This window comes from Notolabrus celidotus, chromosome 4 (genome assembly GCF_009762535.1).
Source record: "Notolabrus celidotus isolate fNotCel1 chromosome 4, fNotCel1.pri, whole genome shotgun sequence".
Taxonomy (NCBI): domain Eukaryota; kingdom Metazoa; phylum Chordata; class Actinopteri; order Labriformes; family Labridae; genus Notolabrus; species Notolabrus celidotus.
The window spans coordinates 4,265,302-4,283,659 of record NC_048275.1 but is presented as its reverse complement, the minus strand read 5'-3'; the positions used below and the strand labels follow the sequence as shown (position 1 = coordinate 4,283,659).

General features: G+C 45.0%; 1 long non-coding RNA gene across 1 annotated transcript in view; it reads right to left on the bottom strand.

Annotated features, from left to right (window-relative positions):
* Positions 1-396: 396 nt before the first annotated feature.
* LOC117811325 overlaps positions 397-18,358 on the bottom strand; it is a 20,008-nt gene continuing 2,046 nt past the window's right edge. Inside the window, exons 2-3 of the long non-coding RNA XR_004630973.1 lie at positions 17,528-17,650; positions 397-447 (exon numbers count right to left, since the gene is read on the bottom strand). This is a non-coding gene — a long non-coding RNA (uncharacterized LOC117811325). The remainder of the gene's footprint in view (positions 448-17,527; positions 17,651-18,358) is intronic.

The window sequence follows — 18,358 nt, the reverse complement described above, 5'->3', positions numbered from 1 at the left end:
CCTCACACTGACCCACTCAGCCTCAGTTATGATTAACACATCAGCCTGATATAATCCACCCAATGCTCTGGATTTAACACACAGCACAGAGATTAGGACGGGATTAGAGCCCCACGACCTCTGACCTCCTTCAAGACTTTCTCCAGGCAGAGAGGAAGACGGAGAAACTTCTGCAGAGGAACACTTCACAAGACCGGATTCCACGTCCCATAATCACATTAACTCGCCTATTACCCGGCTACTAACTGAAGACACAGAAACATTGATTAAAGATGATTTTATTGATCTAAAATGATTTATGTTTACAGTTTTTAAAAACAGTCCCAGTGATTCCTCGTCAGTGATTGTTCCATGGTGATGGATTCTTCTCTTCCTGTGTCGGTGGATTGAACATGAACCTGTCCTCATTTAGCTCTCCTTCTTCTCTGAGCTCTGTGGTTCACACACCTTTAAAAAGAAACTAATGTCACAACTTTGAACCCTGCTGCTATCATCACCACCGCTCATGGTTTAAGTTTCTCTGTAGAGATCGCTAACCTAAAGTTTCTCTCACCTGCTCCACTCAGGGGCGGAGCCACACAGTTTGGAATTAGGGGGCCAAACTGGGGCACTGACAGTTGCCAGGCACGGAAAACATTAGGGGCTTACCCCAAACCTAGGAGGGTTACTTCCAATAATCACATCTACTTTAACTTCTTTTTATAAAATAATTTAACAAATGTTACATTTTTGTAGATTTCTAACGTTAACATTAAAAATGTAACTCGACAGAGTGTCAACATTTAAATCTGCTGAACTCTTTAAGGACTCAAATGAAGATGATTGTCCAAAGTCAAAGCATCAACAAAAACAATATTCAAATCCACAGAAACTCCTGTCTCTGCAGCTCGCTGAAACACAATAACTGATTTGAATATAAGTAATGCCTCTGACATGGCAAATAGCCAATCATGTTAAAGAATTTCAGGGTGGCCACAGTGGTGGCCTATTAGTTTTCAGAGGTGGCCATGGCCACCCCTGGCCACCCCCTGGCTCCACCACTGGCTCCGCTCCTTGATCATATTGATGGACAGGATCCAATATGAAAATGTCTGTAGCCACCACTGTGATGCTAACAAAAACTAACGGTTTCCCCTCACTTTACGGTCTATGGCGTCAACAAGCAGAAGCTAAATGTGTCTGAACTCTTTTCTGAGGATTTATTTGATATGACGTGTGATCAGTTAGTCTCTGGTGTTGCTCATGTTAGAGAAAGTTAATAACCGTAGTCAAGGGGTTTTGACCAATCAGAATCAAGCATCTTACACAACCGGAAGATCAGGAAGACAGCTGGGGAATAATAAACAATAAGGACTATAAGGTAAACAATATACATGATAAAACAGTCCCTCCAGGATTTCACAGGATTTTTTTGTGATTGTTGCGGCCCCAAAAAGCCTGATTTTGCGACAGCTTTTTGAAAAAAATGCGGTGAAATTTGCACAATTTTTTTGTGCTTTCCCCCCCCCAATAACATCTCAGGGGCAAATAAATATGCTAAATTACAGTTGATGTCCACTGTGACTGTATTTTGATTCTCTGGATTCACAGAAAAATGCCATGAAAGGACTGTATTGCACATTTACAACGGTCCCTGAATGTACCTCGCAGCGACAGAGGCACAGTCAGTCAGTCAGTCTGTCCCCTCTTTTCACCCGTTCTCCGTGTGGGTTTTGTTGTTGAAAAGTGCCGATCATGTGAGGACTTACGTTTATGTTCCAAGGAAGTCAAATTGATGACTAAACCGATGACGTACAGGGGCTGAGGTTAAGGTAATTGGTCAAAGTTGCGCTGATTGTATAAAATTGCAAGGCCGTGAAAAAAATCGCGCTGATTGGTTGAATTTGCGTTGATAGTTGCGATTGGGAAATCGCAACTTCCTAGAGGGACTGATAAAACCAAGCGGCAACCTCCGGTCTAAAAATATGAGTCCAATGCAGAAGTGCTAAAAACTGCAGTTCATCAAGAATCCACTTGAGGCTGGCTCCAGAAGTACCAGAAACCACATACACACCAATTCATAAAAGATGATCTTTACAGCAGAAATAAACATGTTTACAGTCTGGTTCAAAAGACGAGTGTAGTCTGGATTGATCATTTCTCAATCGGCTCACACTGTGAGGGGGGTGAATTTTTTTCTAGCGCAGCAATTTCAAAGATATTGAGATTACGAGTCTTCCAATGAGAGGCACAGCTGACTTGATTGACAGGCGGGAACACTGCAGCTGTTGGCTAGGAGGCTCAAACTCCGCCTCTTTACGTCACAATCGCTCGACAGAAGCAATATGGCTGCCGCCGCCGATTGGCCTCAAAACAGCGCTTCAGAAACAGATGAGTGACGTCACGGATACTACGTCCGTATTTATACAGTCTATGGATAAAACACAGAGACACACAGCTTCAGGTTCACTCTCCTCTGTACTCCTGAATCACCTGTGAACACTCTGAGGATGATCTTAAACTCAGGGAGCAGGTCTCATCTGTTCAGATTACAGGCTGCACACACACACACACACACACACACACACACACACACACACACACACACACACACACACACACACACACACACGCACACAGAGCCAAAGTCTCTCAGCTGTGACTCTGCTCCCCTGAGAGCCTCATAAACACATTTACCTGTTGGACAGGTGTCAGGAGCAGATTTTATCCAAACACTCTCCTGATGGAGCCAAAGAGGGAAAGCATCCAAAACCAGCACACACACACACACACACACACACACACTCACACACTCACACACTCTGAGCACAGAGATCCATTCAGCGTCTGTGGGTCAGTTTGTGTGTTTTTTCGGGGGGAGAGGGGGAACAGGTCGGACCGCTCGCTGCTCTGTGGCTCCCGGAGAAATCAGCATGAGAGGGAACGAGAGGTTTAAACCCTCAGAGCTCAGGTGAGTCCGCTACCTGAGGACACAGGTGGGGAGAAACTGGGAGGAAAGGACTTGTTTCTGAACTGGGGTTAAGTTTTCAGGTGATTAAGTTATCATCGCAGGTCTACAGGTCACAGATAAAATCAGCAAATATGACACTGACTTGTTCTTAAGCTGTGATGTTTAAAAGTTTGAGGTGATAGAAATGTACGGCTGCTGTGACGGCGACCATGACACCTGAGATAAATAATGTACACATCTCTACAAACAAAAGCCTCAGGTGTCTGCAGCTCATACTGACACTCAGGATTTAATCCAAGTCTGAGTGAACTATCTGACCTCACCAAATTAACTCACACTCACACCTGGAGCCAGGTCTGAGGAAATAACAGGTAACACCAATCAGACACAGGAGAGAACAATGTGGGCGGGGCCTACAATCAGAGAGGCGGGAAAAGAAACCAAGAAGAAAAAGCAACATACAAGAGACACCATGAGTAAGTAGAAATGTCAAGCCCCTCCCCCAAAATACCAAGCCCCTCCCCCAAACTCATGAAGGTGCTCCACCAGAGTCACTGTTACTTTACAGGAGCAGTCCACAGGGGGCGCTGTTCTCATTAACCCTCTGCAGACAGCAGAATACAGAGAGAAAAACCTGATCACAACAGAGACGAATAAAACACATCAAGTTACGACTCTCTGATGGACTCTGTGTCTCTGTGTCTTCTTCTTACACTGTCTTCACTGTCTTCACTGTCCTCACTGTCTTCACTGTCCTCACTGTCTTCACTGTCTTCACTGTCCTCACTGTCTTCAGGGTTCTTCTGTGAAGCTGCAGATCCGATCAGGACGTAACAATAATTTCTTTCTTTCTGAATATTTGGGGGGATTAAAACCTCTGTGGGGGGGGGTCGTATGTGGGGGGTACTCGTCCTTTAATCTCATTCTCACAGTGTCTACCTTTGACAGAGCAGAGGGGTGAGGATGGGGGAGGCAGGGGGGGGTCTGTGGGGGTCTAAACTCAGGGGATTAACAGGGTGACTTCTCCTCTGGAATGTTCCTCTGACAGCCAAGACCCGCCCACCCACAGCTGCTGCTTCAGACAGGTGCACCGCCGGGGGGGAGGGGGGCTTCCATACAACCCACCCACCCTCCTCTCTGACTGACAACTGCATCAATAAACAGCAAGAGATACCAGAGATCCTCTCAAACGCAACCTGTCCATCAACCTGAGCAGGTGTGCAGAGACCACACCTCCAAACCACAGCCTTTATAAATCAAGACGAGCCGGGAAGAGGTCGGTCCAAAGCTTGGCATGCTGGTTTCCTGCAGCCAGAGGTGACGGTCTGTGGATGTGAGGGTGAAACTGGGGGATGACACTGCTAAGCTATAGAGGCTAAACAGTATGTGTCCAAGTTCAGGGCCAGAACCCCTCGAACCCTAACCCATTCAACGTCAAAGCCTCAAGTGACATCAATCAATCAATCTTTATTTCTATAGCACCAAATCCCAACAAACCTTCTCCTCAGACTCTTTCCAAACAGAGCAGGTCTAGACCGGACTCTATGTTCTATTATTAGCAAAGACCCAAAATCAAGACCGGATCAGATCCAGTCCCATCTTACAGACAGGACTCAGTCTGATCTCATCTTAATCCACCATGAGCAGAGCACTTTGCAGCATTTAGCAAGTTACAGTGGCAAGGACAAACTTCCTTTAACAGGCAGAAACCTCCAGCAGGACCAGACTCATGTTAGACACACATCTGCTGAGACCGTGTTGGAGAGAGGGATAGAGGGAGATGAAGAGAAAGAGAGAGATGATAGTGGGGAGACGGATAGTAGTAGTTGTAGCAGCTGGAGTCTGGCACGTCCACAGCAGCAGAGATCCAGAGGAACCTACGAGACAAGGGAGCTCAGGGACTCCAGAAAGGTCTATGGTTAGTAACTTTAATGGGACAGGAAGAGTTAAAGTAAGAGACAGGCAGAGAGAGGAGAGAGAGGTAAAGACAGGATCCCAGTGTGTCAGTCTAAGCCTATAGCAGCATAACTAAGAGCTGGTCCAAGCCTGATCCAGCTCTAACTATAAGCTTTATCAAAAAGGAAAGTTTGAAGCCTACTCTTAAAAGTAGAGAGGGTGTCTGCCTCCCGGACCCTGACTGGTAGATGATTCCAAAGGAGAGGGGCCTGATAACTGAAGGTTCTACCTCCCATACTACTTTTAGAGACTTTAGGTACGATGAGCAGGACTGCATGTTGGGAGCGTAGTGTTCTAGAGGGGTAATAAATCACTATGAGCTCTTTAAGATATGAAGGTGTCTGATCATTAAGAGCTTTGTAGGTCAGAAGAAGGATTTTAAATTCTAGTCTAGATTTTATGGGGAGGCAGTGTAGAGAGGGTCTCTCCTAGTTCTATTCAGTACTCAAGCTGCAGCGTTTTGGACCAGCTGAAGAGTCTTTAGAGACTTATTAGGGCAGCCTGATAAAAGTGAATGACAGTAATCCAACCTGGAGGTAAAAAAAGCATGGACTAGTTTTTCTGCGTCGCTCTGAGACAGGTGTGAGTTGAAGGACAAACCTAGATCAAACAGGACTCCAGTGAGTTTAATGTTTTTATTTTAGGTTAAATGTTAAGTTCCTTATTCTTGTAACATTAAATTTTGGGCGGTGAACACAGCATGTTACCCTCTCAGGCTGAGGCTCTGCAGCTGTTCAGAGTCTCTGAGTGTTTTCAGAGTTTGTCTCTGATTGATGGAGTCTCTCTGAAATCTGACTCTGTGTTTCCTCTCTGTGTTTTTAAAGCAGGTCGTCTATCCACACATCAGGTGAACTTCACGGAGCTCAGGTGTGAGATTGCAATGCGTGAGGGGTCAAAGATCAGAAAGCAGGTCACTCCGGGATCCAGGTGGATCCTGGACAGGCAGGTCAGAGATATCAAAGAGAGACTGAATATGGAGCCTTTCCTCACTCCACTCTGTGACACTGACACACTTCAGGAAACTTTCACTTAAACTATCTGATTTCGTGGTTCCCTGAGGATGAACCATCTGATTAATGAACACCTGCAGGACAAACTTCCTGTATCACGAAATGTCTCAGATTATTATATGAATTAGCACATACACATTCAGAGACATTCATGGTTTCCTGAGGATGAAGTCTGATGATCCTCTGAGGGAGCTCTTTCAGGGATCTAAATATTAACATGTCTAAGCTCTGATATATTCTACATCACTAAATACATGCTAACATGCTAGCACAGTGAGCTATATCTGATGTAAGCAAAAGACACACTGGCAGAGAGTCAGCATGCTGCAGGTATGCAGCTGCATGAAACAGGTTTGCAGCTGCATCACATAAAACATGTTTGCAGATGGATCATACAAAAACAGGTTTGCAGCTGGATCACATGAAACATGTTTGCAGCTGGATCATATAAAAACAGGTTTGCAGCTGGATCACATGAAACAGGTTTGCAGCTGGATCATATAAAAACAGGTTTGCAGCTGCATCACATGAAACATGTTTGCAGCTGGATCATATAAAAACAGGTTTGCAGCTGGATCACATAAAAACAGGTTTGCAGCTGCATCACATGAAACAGGTTTGCAGCTGCATCACATGAAACCATTTTTGCAGCTGGATCATATAAAAACAGGTTTGCAGCTGGATCACATGAAACAGGTTTGCAGCTGCATCACATGAGACAGGTTTGCAGCTGAAACAGGTTTGCAGCTGGATCACATGAAACATGTTTGCATCTGCATCACATGAAACAGGTTTGCAGCTGCATCACATGAAACAGGTTTGCAGCTGCATCACATGAAACAGGTTTGCAGCTGGATCACATGAAACATGTTTGCAGCTGGATCATATAAAAACAGGTTTGCAGCTGGATCACATGAAACAGGTTTGCAGCTGGATCATATAAAAACAGGTTTGCAGCTGCATCACATGAAACATGTTTGCAGCTGGATCATATAAAAACAGGTTTGCAGCTGGATCACATAAAAACAGGTTTGCAGCTGCATCACATGAAACAGGTTTGCAGCTGCATCACATGAAACCATTTTTGCAGCTGGATCATATAAAAACAGGTTTGCAGCTGGATCACATGAAACAGGTTTGCAGCTGCATCACATGAGACAGGTTTGCAGCTGAAACAGGTTTGCAGCTGGATCACATGAAACATGTTTGCATCTGCATCACATGAAACAGGTTTGCAGCTGCATCACATGAAACAGGTTTGCAGCTGCATCACATGAAACAGGTTTGCAGCTGGATCACATGAAACAGGTTTGCAGCTGCATCACATGAAACAGGTTTGCAGCTGGATCACATGAAACTGTTTTGCAGCTGCATCACGAGACAGGTTTGCAGCTGCATCACATGAAACAGTTTTGCAGCTGGATGGAATAGGTTAGCAGCTGCATCTGTTGAAACATGTTTGCAGCTGCATCAGATGAAACATGTTTGCAGCTGCATCAGATGAAACATGTTTGCAGCTGGATCACATGAAACATGTTTGCAGCTGCATCAGATGAAACATGTTTGCAGCTGCATCAGATGAAACATGTTTGCAGCTGGATCACATGAAACATGTTTGCAGCTGGATCACATGAAACATGTTTGCAGCTGCATCACATGAAACATGTTTGCAGCTGGATCACATGAAACAGTTTTGCAGCTGCATCACATGAAACAGTTTTGCAGCTGGATGGAATAGGTTAGCAGCTACATCAGATGAAACATGAAACATGTTTGCAGCTGGATCACATGAAACATGTTTGCAGCTGCATCACATGAAACATGTTTGCAGCTGCATCACATGAAACATGTTTGCAGCTGGATCACATGAAACAGTTTTGCAGCTGCATCACATGAAACAGTTTTGCAGCTGGATGGAATAGGTTAGCAGCTACATCTGTTGAAACATGTTTGCAGCTGGATCACATGAAACATGTTTGCAGCTGGATCACATGAAACATGTTTGCAGCTGCATCACATGAAACAGGTTTGCAGCTGCATCACATGAAACAGGTTTGCAGCTGGATCACATGAAACATGTTTGCAGCTGCATCACATGAAACAGGTTTGCAGCTGCATCACATGAAACAGGTTTGCAGCTGGATCACATGAAACAGGTTTGCAGCCGCATCACTTGAAACAGGTTTCCAGCTGCATCACTTGAAACAGGTTTGCAGCTGCATCACTTGAAACAGGTTTGCAGCTGCATCACATGAAACAGGTTTGCAGCTGCATCACTTGAAACAGGTTTGCAGCTGGATCACATGAAACAGGTTTGCAGCTGCATCACATGAAACAGGTTTGCAGCTGCATCACATGAAACAGGTTTGCAGCTGCAACACATGAAACAGGGTTTGAGCTTTATCATAACCGTCATCATGGATGCTCACATTAACTCTGAGTAACATTACAGTTTAATTACTCTCCCACGTCTTTATGCAGCTCTAATTTTCCTCCCTTACTTTCAGCTGTCAAAATGTGATTCAACATTTACAGAGAGGAACATACTGCAGGCACCTGAAGCTGTGACGGTTCGATCCTTTGAGAGCTCTGACAGAACATGTTATGTGTGTGTTTGGGTGATTTAAGAGGTGTGTGTAGGGACAGATGTGTTGTTGGAGCAGACGGCATCAGAGGTGTCAAAGCAAACAGGACTGGATGAGGAGAGGGGAGGGGAGGCTGCACAGGTGTGCAGACCACTCGTCTCACACACGTACGGTAGGCTAGGATGAGCTGAAACTACTTTATACTTGATTTTGCTATTTACATTTCCTGTGTTAATACAGACCATTTACATTACAGTGATTAAAGTGAATTAAACTGAAGGAGAGAGACCGAAAGAGAAAGTGAGGGAGCATCAGACGGATACAGAAAGACTCTCCTGACTGTTCTCAACTCTTTTTTCTTCTGTTCTTAATTTTACTTCTTAGTTTCTTAATTCCCTCCTCCCTCCCCCCTTCCCTCCTTCCCTCCCTCTCTCCCTCCCTCTCAGTGGTAAGCTGCGGTCTATCTGACATTCAGACTCATTTCCTAAGTAAACACAGAGTGAAGAGTGTCGGTGTGCTGCAGAGAAAGAAGCTCTGTACCTCAGCTCCCAGAGGACACGCTCCCACAGCCAGACTTTACACACAGTACACAATTAACAGAGTACACACTTGACAGTCATAAAGCAGGACTCGACACATAGTAGACTTAGAATACAGAACATGCATGTATATATATATTTGATTTGTTGGTCTCAGTTTGTCTCAGTTTGAAGCACTTTGCTTTAAATCCACAGTCATAATGGTTTTCACTTTCTGGGGGATTGCTGATGTTGATACTGCGTGTTGTTTGCAGATTTTTGGAGATGGATCAGTCAGAGTGATGCATGCTGGGAGGTGATGGACCTTTCAACATAAGAGCCTGAGAATGCAGCTCTCGGTGGAGACAGAAGAATGGACCTTTTCAGCAGATTTTTGATGGACGATGAGTCAAGAGAAACCTCGTCCTGAACCCTCCAGGAATGCTACGCTTACAGTCGCCCAGGCTGACCCCCGCCCTGCTCCTCGTCTGACAGGACACCAGAGGGATGAGGATTTCAAACAATGCAGATAATTCAGACTTCCCCCCACAGCAGGTCTACGTGCTCTCAGAGAGACTCCCTCACACCCTCAGAGCGCCTCTGTTATCTCTCACTGAGGTTTCTGGTCTTTCGCTCGCTCAGGTAGAAAACTCTGCATGACAACATTTCTGCTGAAATTATTTAAGACAACATTTACTGGATCTCACCACAGGCGCTTCCTTGTGTGAGTATTTTGTTTTGGCCTGGCAGCGTGGAGTCTCTCAGACTGTGAGTCGATATTTGGACTGTAGTAAATACAGAAAGTGAAATGCAATCATTAGAGCTGTCAGTAAAATCAGGTGTGACGCTCACACCTGTAGACGGAGCTGATGTGTTGGACAGAATCCAGCAGAGGGAAGGTTTATCTTTATAAAAACCTCAAATGCTGGTTATTCTGCAGCTTGTATGAATATTTGGCAAACAGAAATCAAAACCATGAAAGAGGCTTCGACACAGCCATGTTTTTAGTCCCTGCACTTAATCCGGTTCAGGTTTTATGAGTCCTCACAGACAGTACTCTGGGTCTCAGCCCACCACATCTACACAAACATCCACAGAGAGGAATTATGGGGCTTCTTGGTGGCTCTTTGTGCCGTGATGTAAGCAGAGTAAATCGCTGCAGTGTTTAGAGTTGTTCATGAAAAAGCTGCGTTCATCCATCACAAACGCTCCGACCCGCTCGGTGACGAGTCGCCAAAAGAGCTGACGGCTCGACACGACTTGGCGCGGCTGCTCCTCGGACTCCACCTCGGACTGAAAGGATTTCTTACATAATCTAATATTTGTGTTAAAGAAAGCATTCATGCCTCTCTTTGCTCCATTTTGATTGGCTCTTTCTGCGTGACTTCGTGATGTGTTTATCCCCAAACTGATATTTTTCTTTGCATGTCATTAATATCTGTTCATTAAAGCTGTCTGAGATTCCACATTTCACTCTCCGTCTGAACCCCTGAGACCTCGTCGAGTCTGTTTACTCTGCAGGAAACACAGCCCCTATCCCCCTGCAGAGCCCCCATATACACTCTCTATCTCCACCTGAGCTCATCGACTCACTGAGGAACACCATCAGGTCTGTTAGTGCACCTGAGTGATGTCAGCCTGCAGCACACCTGGACTCACACCGGCTCTCTCACAGCAGACACCAAACAAGAACATCTCAACTCTGTGAGATTATAAGAGTTTATCATTTAATCAACGGTCTCAGCAGATGTGTGTCTAACATGAGTCTGGTCCTGCTGGAGGTTTCTGCCTGTTAAAGGAAGTTTGTCCTTGCCACTGTAACTTGCTAAATGCTGCAAAGTGCTCTGCTCATGGTGGATTAAGATGAGATCAGACTGAGTCCTGTCTGTAAGATGGGACTGGATCTTATCCGGTCTTGATGTTGGGTCTTTGTTAATAAAAGAACATAGAGTCCAACAAGAATCAAGGTCTCCATTAGGCCTTAGTCCGGTCTCAAATAGAAGATTCAGTTTGCCCATGAGTCTGATTCTGGCCTCCAGTGAGTCTGGTTCTGGTTTCAGGATAGTCTGGTTCTGGCTTCAGTGAGTCTGATTCTGGCCTCCAGTGAGTCTGGTTTGGGCCTCCACCCCAGTGAGTCTGGTCCTGGCATCCAGTAAGTCTGGTTCTGGTCTCAAGTAAGTCTGATTCTTGCCCCCAGTGAGTCCGGTTCTGGCCTCTGGAGAGCGTGATTCTGGTCTCCTATGAGTCTGGTTCTGTTATTCAGTGAATCTAGTTCTTGCCTCCAGTGGGTCTGCTTCTGGCCTACAGTAGTCCAATTCTGGCGTCTAGTGAATCTGGTTCTGGCCTCCATTGAGTCTGGTTCTGGCCTACAGTAGTCTGATACTGGCCCCCAGTGAATCTGGTTCTCGTCTCCAGTGAGTCTGATTCTGGCCTCCTGTGGGTCTAATTCTGCCCCCCAGTGAGTCTGGTTTCGGCCTCCAGCAAGTCTGGTTCTGGCCTCCATTGAGTCTGATTCTGGCCTCAATTCAGTCTGATTCTGCTCTCCAATGAGTCTGGTTCTGGACTCCAGTGAATCTGGCCTCCAGTGAGACTTGTTCTGGACACCAGTGAGTCTGGTTCTTGTCTCCAGTGAGTCTGACTCTGGCATCCAGTGAATCTGGTTCTGGTCAGCAGTGAGTCTGGTTCTGGCTTCAGTGAGTTTGATTCTGGTCTCCAGTGAGGCTTGTTCTGATCTCAGGAGAGTCTGGTTCTGTTGGAGCTCTCTGCCTGTGTTGAGTTAATCTGTACAGATTGATTAATTGTTGTATTGATCCAAGCTTTCATGGTACAGACCTCTTCATGTTGGTCATTTGATCGATGCGTATAATAATAATTAATTGATTGATCAACCTGGACCAGACCAAGATTCCGAACCCCAATCAAGACCACGATCCGGACTCTGACTGAGAGACCAGGAGGGTTACGGATGAGCAGTCATGTTGGTGATGACACTATCAGTGTTTCCTCCTGCAGACAAGAACACTGACAGTGTTTATGTTCCTGTGTGTGTGTGTGTGTGTGTGTGTGTGTGTGTGTGTGTGTGTGTGTGTGTGTGTGTGTGTGTGTGTGTGTGTGGGGGGGACCCTCAGCGGTGAGTTTACACAGCTCGATCATCGCAGAGATACCGGGCTGTCAGCGTCGGAGCGCTGATAGGAGGTAATCAGTGACAGCTGCTGGTTCTGACGTGATCTGGACCTCACAGGATCTCCGGCCTGAGTCTGGATGTGGGACAGATTCTATCACCACGCCTCCTCTACCTGTGTTTCAGTCTACCCCGGACTCTCTGTGAATCTTTGACATCAGTAAACATTGACTGAAGTCGGAGCCGCGTGACTTCAGGCAGAGCATTGTGATGCGTCGGCGTGGACACAGAGGCGGTTTCAGTGTTCCTGTTTCCACGCCGTTAGCAGCTGTTAGCAGCTGTTAGCAGCTGTTAGCGACAGAGCGCAGGGTGACAGAGTTCCTGTTCTTGGCTCTGCACACAGACCGGCTCTGTCCCGACCCGCTCAGCCTCTGACTCTCTGCGTCACAGCTGGCCTTGGAGAGAAGGGCGACATTATGCCTCCTCCTGTAGTTCACAACTTTTTCAACACAAGAAAATGTCAGGCACAAGTTTTTAATTTCACCCAGAAATTTCCCTTTTTAATCATGCGTCTCTTTTTTGGCTCGGCCAGTCGAGGAAACTCAGCACGGAGCGGAGTCCAGAAACACGTCTGTGCTATCAGCCGCTCCATCAAACCTGTTTACCTTCAAACACCAACATAAATCCCCTCTGAGCTCCTGGTTCACCTTTAAATACCTGCGGGGATACGTGATACAGGGAGGATTCATGTAAGTGCTCTGCTGTCAGGAGGAATATAAAACAGCCCCCCCCTGTCTCATCCTCACACACCTCTCATTCAGCTCCACGCAGCTGAACCTCCAGAGGAGTAGATCTCAGACTTCCAGGAGATAAATCCTGTCTTCCACATTACAAACGGCTCAGTGTGCTCTGCAGTTTGACCTCTGACCCCTCTGTTTAAGGTGTGGCGCCCCGGTCAGAGGACGACATCAGTCAGAGGAAAGTGCTCTCAGTTTACAGCTTACATTCTGCTGCAGAGTCCAGCTGCACGATAGGGGGGTCCTCAGATCCAGATGCTTGTTTGTTTGTTTGTTTGTTTGTTTGTTTGGTCAGACTCTTGGTAGATGAAATGAAGACCAGGCTCCTCAGTGATCATGTGATCCGTGCTCTGCTGTTAATGCCTGCTCGTGGTTTTGCTGACACATGTTGCAAAGGTTTGTGGGAAAAACTCCTCAGAAACAGGAGGAACATTTTAGTATTTGTTTGTGCAGACTCAAACTTTAATCTGCAGCCTTTTATTTCAAGTGTTTACGAGTCACGACAACAGACCTGTGTGGTCCTGAGACCAGCGAAACACATCAGATCACCATGATCACCAGGCGGAGGAGGAGGAGGAGGTGGGGGTCTCTGCTCGACACATCTGTGACTGACTCTGCAGGCCAGCTGTGTTTCTGCTGTCAGCCTCTTCCTCCTCCACCCATGGAGGTGGAGGGAAGACTCAGTTTGTTCCCTCACAGCCAATCTTACACCTGAGTGTGCAGCTCCTTCAGGTGAGGGTGGTGCTCGTGGTGAGGGGCAGTGGTTGGAGTTGTTGCTGTTAGTGTTGTGTGTTGTTAAAGTGTCTGCTGCTGTTCCTGTGGACATGACGGGACTTGATCCCTCGTAGGTCGCCCCCTCTCTCTCTCTCCCTCTCTCTCTCTCTCTCTCTCTCAGATGTAGTTGTTGCTTTTGTGTGTCTGTCTCCATCTTGATAAAGCACATAAACACAGAGGACAAAGGACACAACAGCTGACATTGTGTCGCAGCAGAGCTCCTCCGGTCTCGATCTTGTCCACAGATGTTGGGTTGGACTTCCTCTCCACACGAGCAGATAAAGAGACTGTTTATATAAAGCTCTGTCCTTCACACAGTGACATGTAGAGCGTACTCTCTTCACACACCAATAAAGAAACAAAACATCACAAACAGGGAGTACAAACCAAAACCTTTGAGACCGTCTATATGGCTATGGCTGAGACCCAAACCTAACCCGTGTGGCTCGTAGACTTACAGAGCAACCTTCCATGATTCTCACCAGATCCGTGTCCATTCCCGCAGTAATCACTGAATCATGGATTCTCCTCCTCCTCTCCTCATCCATGTTGTCTTTCTGGTCCTCTGAAAACCTCTGACCTGTTGACTCCAGGCCTGGCTCCGCTTATCATGACTTTGGTTTGTTGTTGTAGTTAAGTGAAATACCATCTGGTGATAACACAGAGTGTTTTATTCTGAAAATTAACCGGATGTTTTCATTTTGTTTTGGTGAAACCTGACTTCCTGTCTCGCTCCATCTGCTCTGTTGAGATTGATGCGTTGTGCTCCGGCATCAGGCACAAATAGAAGGCTTGTGGAGCGGATCCAGTGGAAGTTAACACAATGACTAGAATAGAGACCTATGGGGCGCTGGTGGCCTAGCAGTCTAAGCGCCTCACATACAGAGGCTACAGTCCTCGTCGCAGGGGTTGCTGGTTTGATTCCCGGCCGGACGACCATTTCCTGCATATCTTCCCCCGCTCTCCACTCCCCACATTTCCTGTCTCTCTTCAGCTGTCCTATCAAATAAAGGCGAAAAGGTCAAAAATATAACTTAAAAAAAAAGAATAGAGACCTATCAGATCCAGTGCCGTGACGGATAGGAGACGGACAGGTCAGATGTGAAGCCAAACCACCACCTCGGTGGGCACTGACGTATTGTGCATGTTCAGGAGTGACCTTTACCCAGTTGCTAAAGCATTGTCACTCCCTCAGGTGGGTCCAGTCCCCAGCGTCACAGATCCTTGTGTGGGTTTGAAGCAGACTCTCACTCGTTATGGTGCGTTCAATTACTCTTGTGTTCGTGTTTGTTACGCTTCCTCTCACCGTTCCTCCTCTACTCTGATAATCCGGAGAACACAGCCCTGCAGGAGCCTCATTGGTCGACACAGCTGTCAATCATGGCGTTGATAATGGAATAGAATTCTGGCTTAAAGATCAAAGAGTTTCTAGAATTCTAAGATCAAAGGCAGAGTTCTAGAATTCTAAGATCAAAGGCAGAGTTCTAGAATTCTGTCTTTGATCTCAGAATTCTGAGAGAAAATTCAACATTCTGAAGAACAGTTTGATCTAAAATTGAAAATTAATTAGCCCTTCCCCTCTTTCCTGCTTTATCCCTCTTTTTATATCATCACATAACTAATTCAGAGTAAACTAGTCAGAAACACACTGTGAATAAATCAGCGTGATAAGAACTAACTATAATGACACAATCACTACAACCACCCAAGACAACTGACAGGCCAATCATATTCATTTCCAGATATGCTAGCATGTTAGCACGTGCACTCTCTTCTTTCTATGTGTTGCTCTGACTAACAGTGGACTCTGTGTTCAGTCTGCAGGTCTGACCACAGGTTCAGGTGAGTTTAATGTTCATCTGGGAAAAGATACGAGACATTAGAGACATTAAAAGTGTCTCTGTATGGACTCCCAAACCTGAGTCTGTCACACACACACACACACACACACACACTCATATAATTCACGTCCCGCTCTTATTAAACCCTTCATTGAGAGCAGGTGTAAACACATAAACATAGTAAACTTCACTCTCAGCCTCCATAAAAAGAAAATGAAGACATATTTTCCAAAGAGCTCCCCCCGCAGGAATAAACCCTCCACTGCTTTAAATGCTCCATAAACCGGCGTCCTGAAGCTTCACGCTGCGTTCGAGCTCGCTCTGTTCATTCAGACTGACGTCTTTATGATTTTCAGGAGTACAGCATGAAGCCAGTCCTCTCACTCGCTGCACAAACACAAATTTGTTCGGCTCAAATAAAGTTTGATGAGGAGATAATTTTGCGAGCGAGCAGCATAAAGGTCCCTCTCATGTTCAGTGAGGAGGAAAACCAACTACAGTCTGCAAAGGTGTTTCAGCACGCGCTCAACAAGATGACAGACGGAGATACGACCTCCACGTGCCCACAAAAACACACAAACCTCCTTTTTCATCCTCGGGGATTATTCAACACACTTTCTGAACCGCACAGGGCTCGGTGATCCTCAGGAGAGCATCCTCAACTCCTGACAGAACATGAATAATATTCTGCTTTACACAGCTGACAATCAAAGTGAAAAACACAGATGGAAACCTCTAATCTGGGATTTTATCTGTAGATAACCCTGCTCTGCTGCTAATCTAAAACTGACAGGGCGAAACAGTGAATGACTGAGCTTCAGACTTTGAAGTTCATTAAATCTTAAACATCAGTGACGGGCTCTGAGGTAAAGTTTGAGCTTTCAGATCAGAAATTACTCTCACAAGAAGCAGTCTCTTTTTCTGTCTACATTTAATCACTGTTGTTATTTGTCACTTTGATCAAACAGAAGCATTCTATTCTATTCTCCTTTGATCTGTTCCATTCCATTCTATTCCGCTTTGATCTGTTCCGTTCCATTCTATTCCGCTTTGATCTGTTCCATTCCGTTCTATTCTCCTTTGATCTGTTCCATTCCATTCCGCTTTGATCTGTTCCATTCTATTCCGCTTTGATCTGTTCCGTTACATTCTATTCCGCTTTGATCTGTTCCATTCCGTTCTATTCTCCTTTGATCTGTTCCATTCTATTCTGCTTTGATCTGTTCCATTCCATTCTATTCTCCTTTGATCTGTTCCATTCTATTCCACTTTTATCTGTTCCATTCCATTCTATTCTGCTTTGATCCATTGCGTTCCATTCTATTCCGCTTTGATCTGTTCCATTCCATTGTATTCCGCTTTGATCTGTTCCATTCCATTCTATTCTCCTTTGATCTGTTCCATTCCATTCTATTCCACTTTGATCTGTTCCATTCTATTCCACTTTGATCTGCTCCGTTCTATTCTGCTTTGATCTGTTCCGTTCCATTCTATTCCGCTTTGATCTGTTCCATTCCATTCTATTCTGCTTTGATCTGTTCCATTCAATTCTGCTTTGATCTGTTCCGTTCTATTCTGCTTTGATCTGTTCCGTTCCATTCTATTCTGCTTTGATCTGTTCCATTCAATTCCGCTTTGATCTGTTCCGTTCTATTCTCCTCTCTGCAGATTGATTTGATATGACGTGTGTGATCAGGTTGTCCCTGAAGTGGACACTGGAGGAACTGCAGGTTTTGGGACTTCTGGGACGTTAGTATACTGCGTCCTGTATAAAGGGTTAATCTACCTTGCAGTTGTTTTCATTTTTCTTCTCTTTATTCGAAGTAGAGGAAAAAAGGAGGGATGGAAACTTTGCAGATAAACTCGGACACAAAGAAGAGCTGCTGTTTGGATGTTTTTGTAAAGTGTTTGTTTCTGTTTGCGTTGTTTACGGGAAGACTCGAGTATCACAAAGACACAACGGAAAAAGGCTCACCTTTCAGGCCTCACCCGGCTGATGTCACCTGCAGGAAGTGCTTTGAAGGTGATGTGGGCACAGGGACATCAAGGCGTCTCAGAGCAGAGGGGACTACCAGCAGCATCACAGCATGACGACATCCTGAGGGGAGCAAAAAGGAAGTGATGATGATGAGGAGGAACTCACCTTCACCATGATGAGCTCCTTTAATCAGTGAGGTGTAAACACGTCACTATCTCTCACACCAATCTGACATTCCACATCAGCTGCAGCTTCAAGCACATCGTCATTCATTCATTCATTCCATTTATTTATTCATTCATTCAGCTATCCATTCATTTATTCAATCATTCATTTAGTTACCAGTTCATTCATTTATTCTGTTATCCATTCATTTATTCAATAATTTATTCAGTTATCTATTCATTCATCCATTCATTCATTCATTCATTCATTCATTTATTCATCTGTCCATTCATTTATTCATTCATTTAGTTATCGGTTCATTCATTTATTCTGTTATCCATTCATTCACTAATTTATTCATTCATTCATTTATTTATTCAGCCATCCATTCATTCATTTGTTCATTCATTCATTCATCCATTCATTCATTTATTCCATTATCAATTCATTCAATAATTCATTCATTTGTTCTATCATCCATCTTTTCATTCATCAAGTCATTCATTTATTCAGTTATCTGTTCATTTATTCATCCCATTATCCGTGCATACATTCATTCAATCATTTGTTCTGTTATTCATCCATTCATGAATTTATTTAGTTATCTATTCATTCATTCTTTTAGTTACTCCTTTCTGTCCATGTATTAATTATTTATCCATT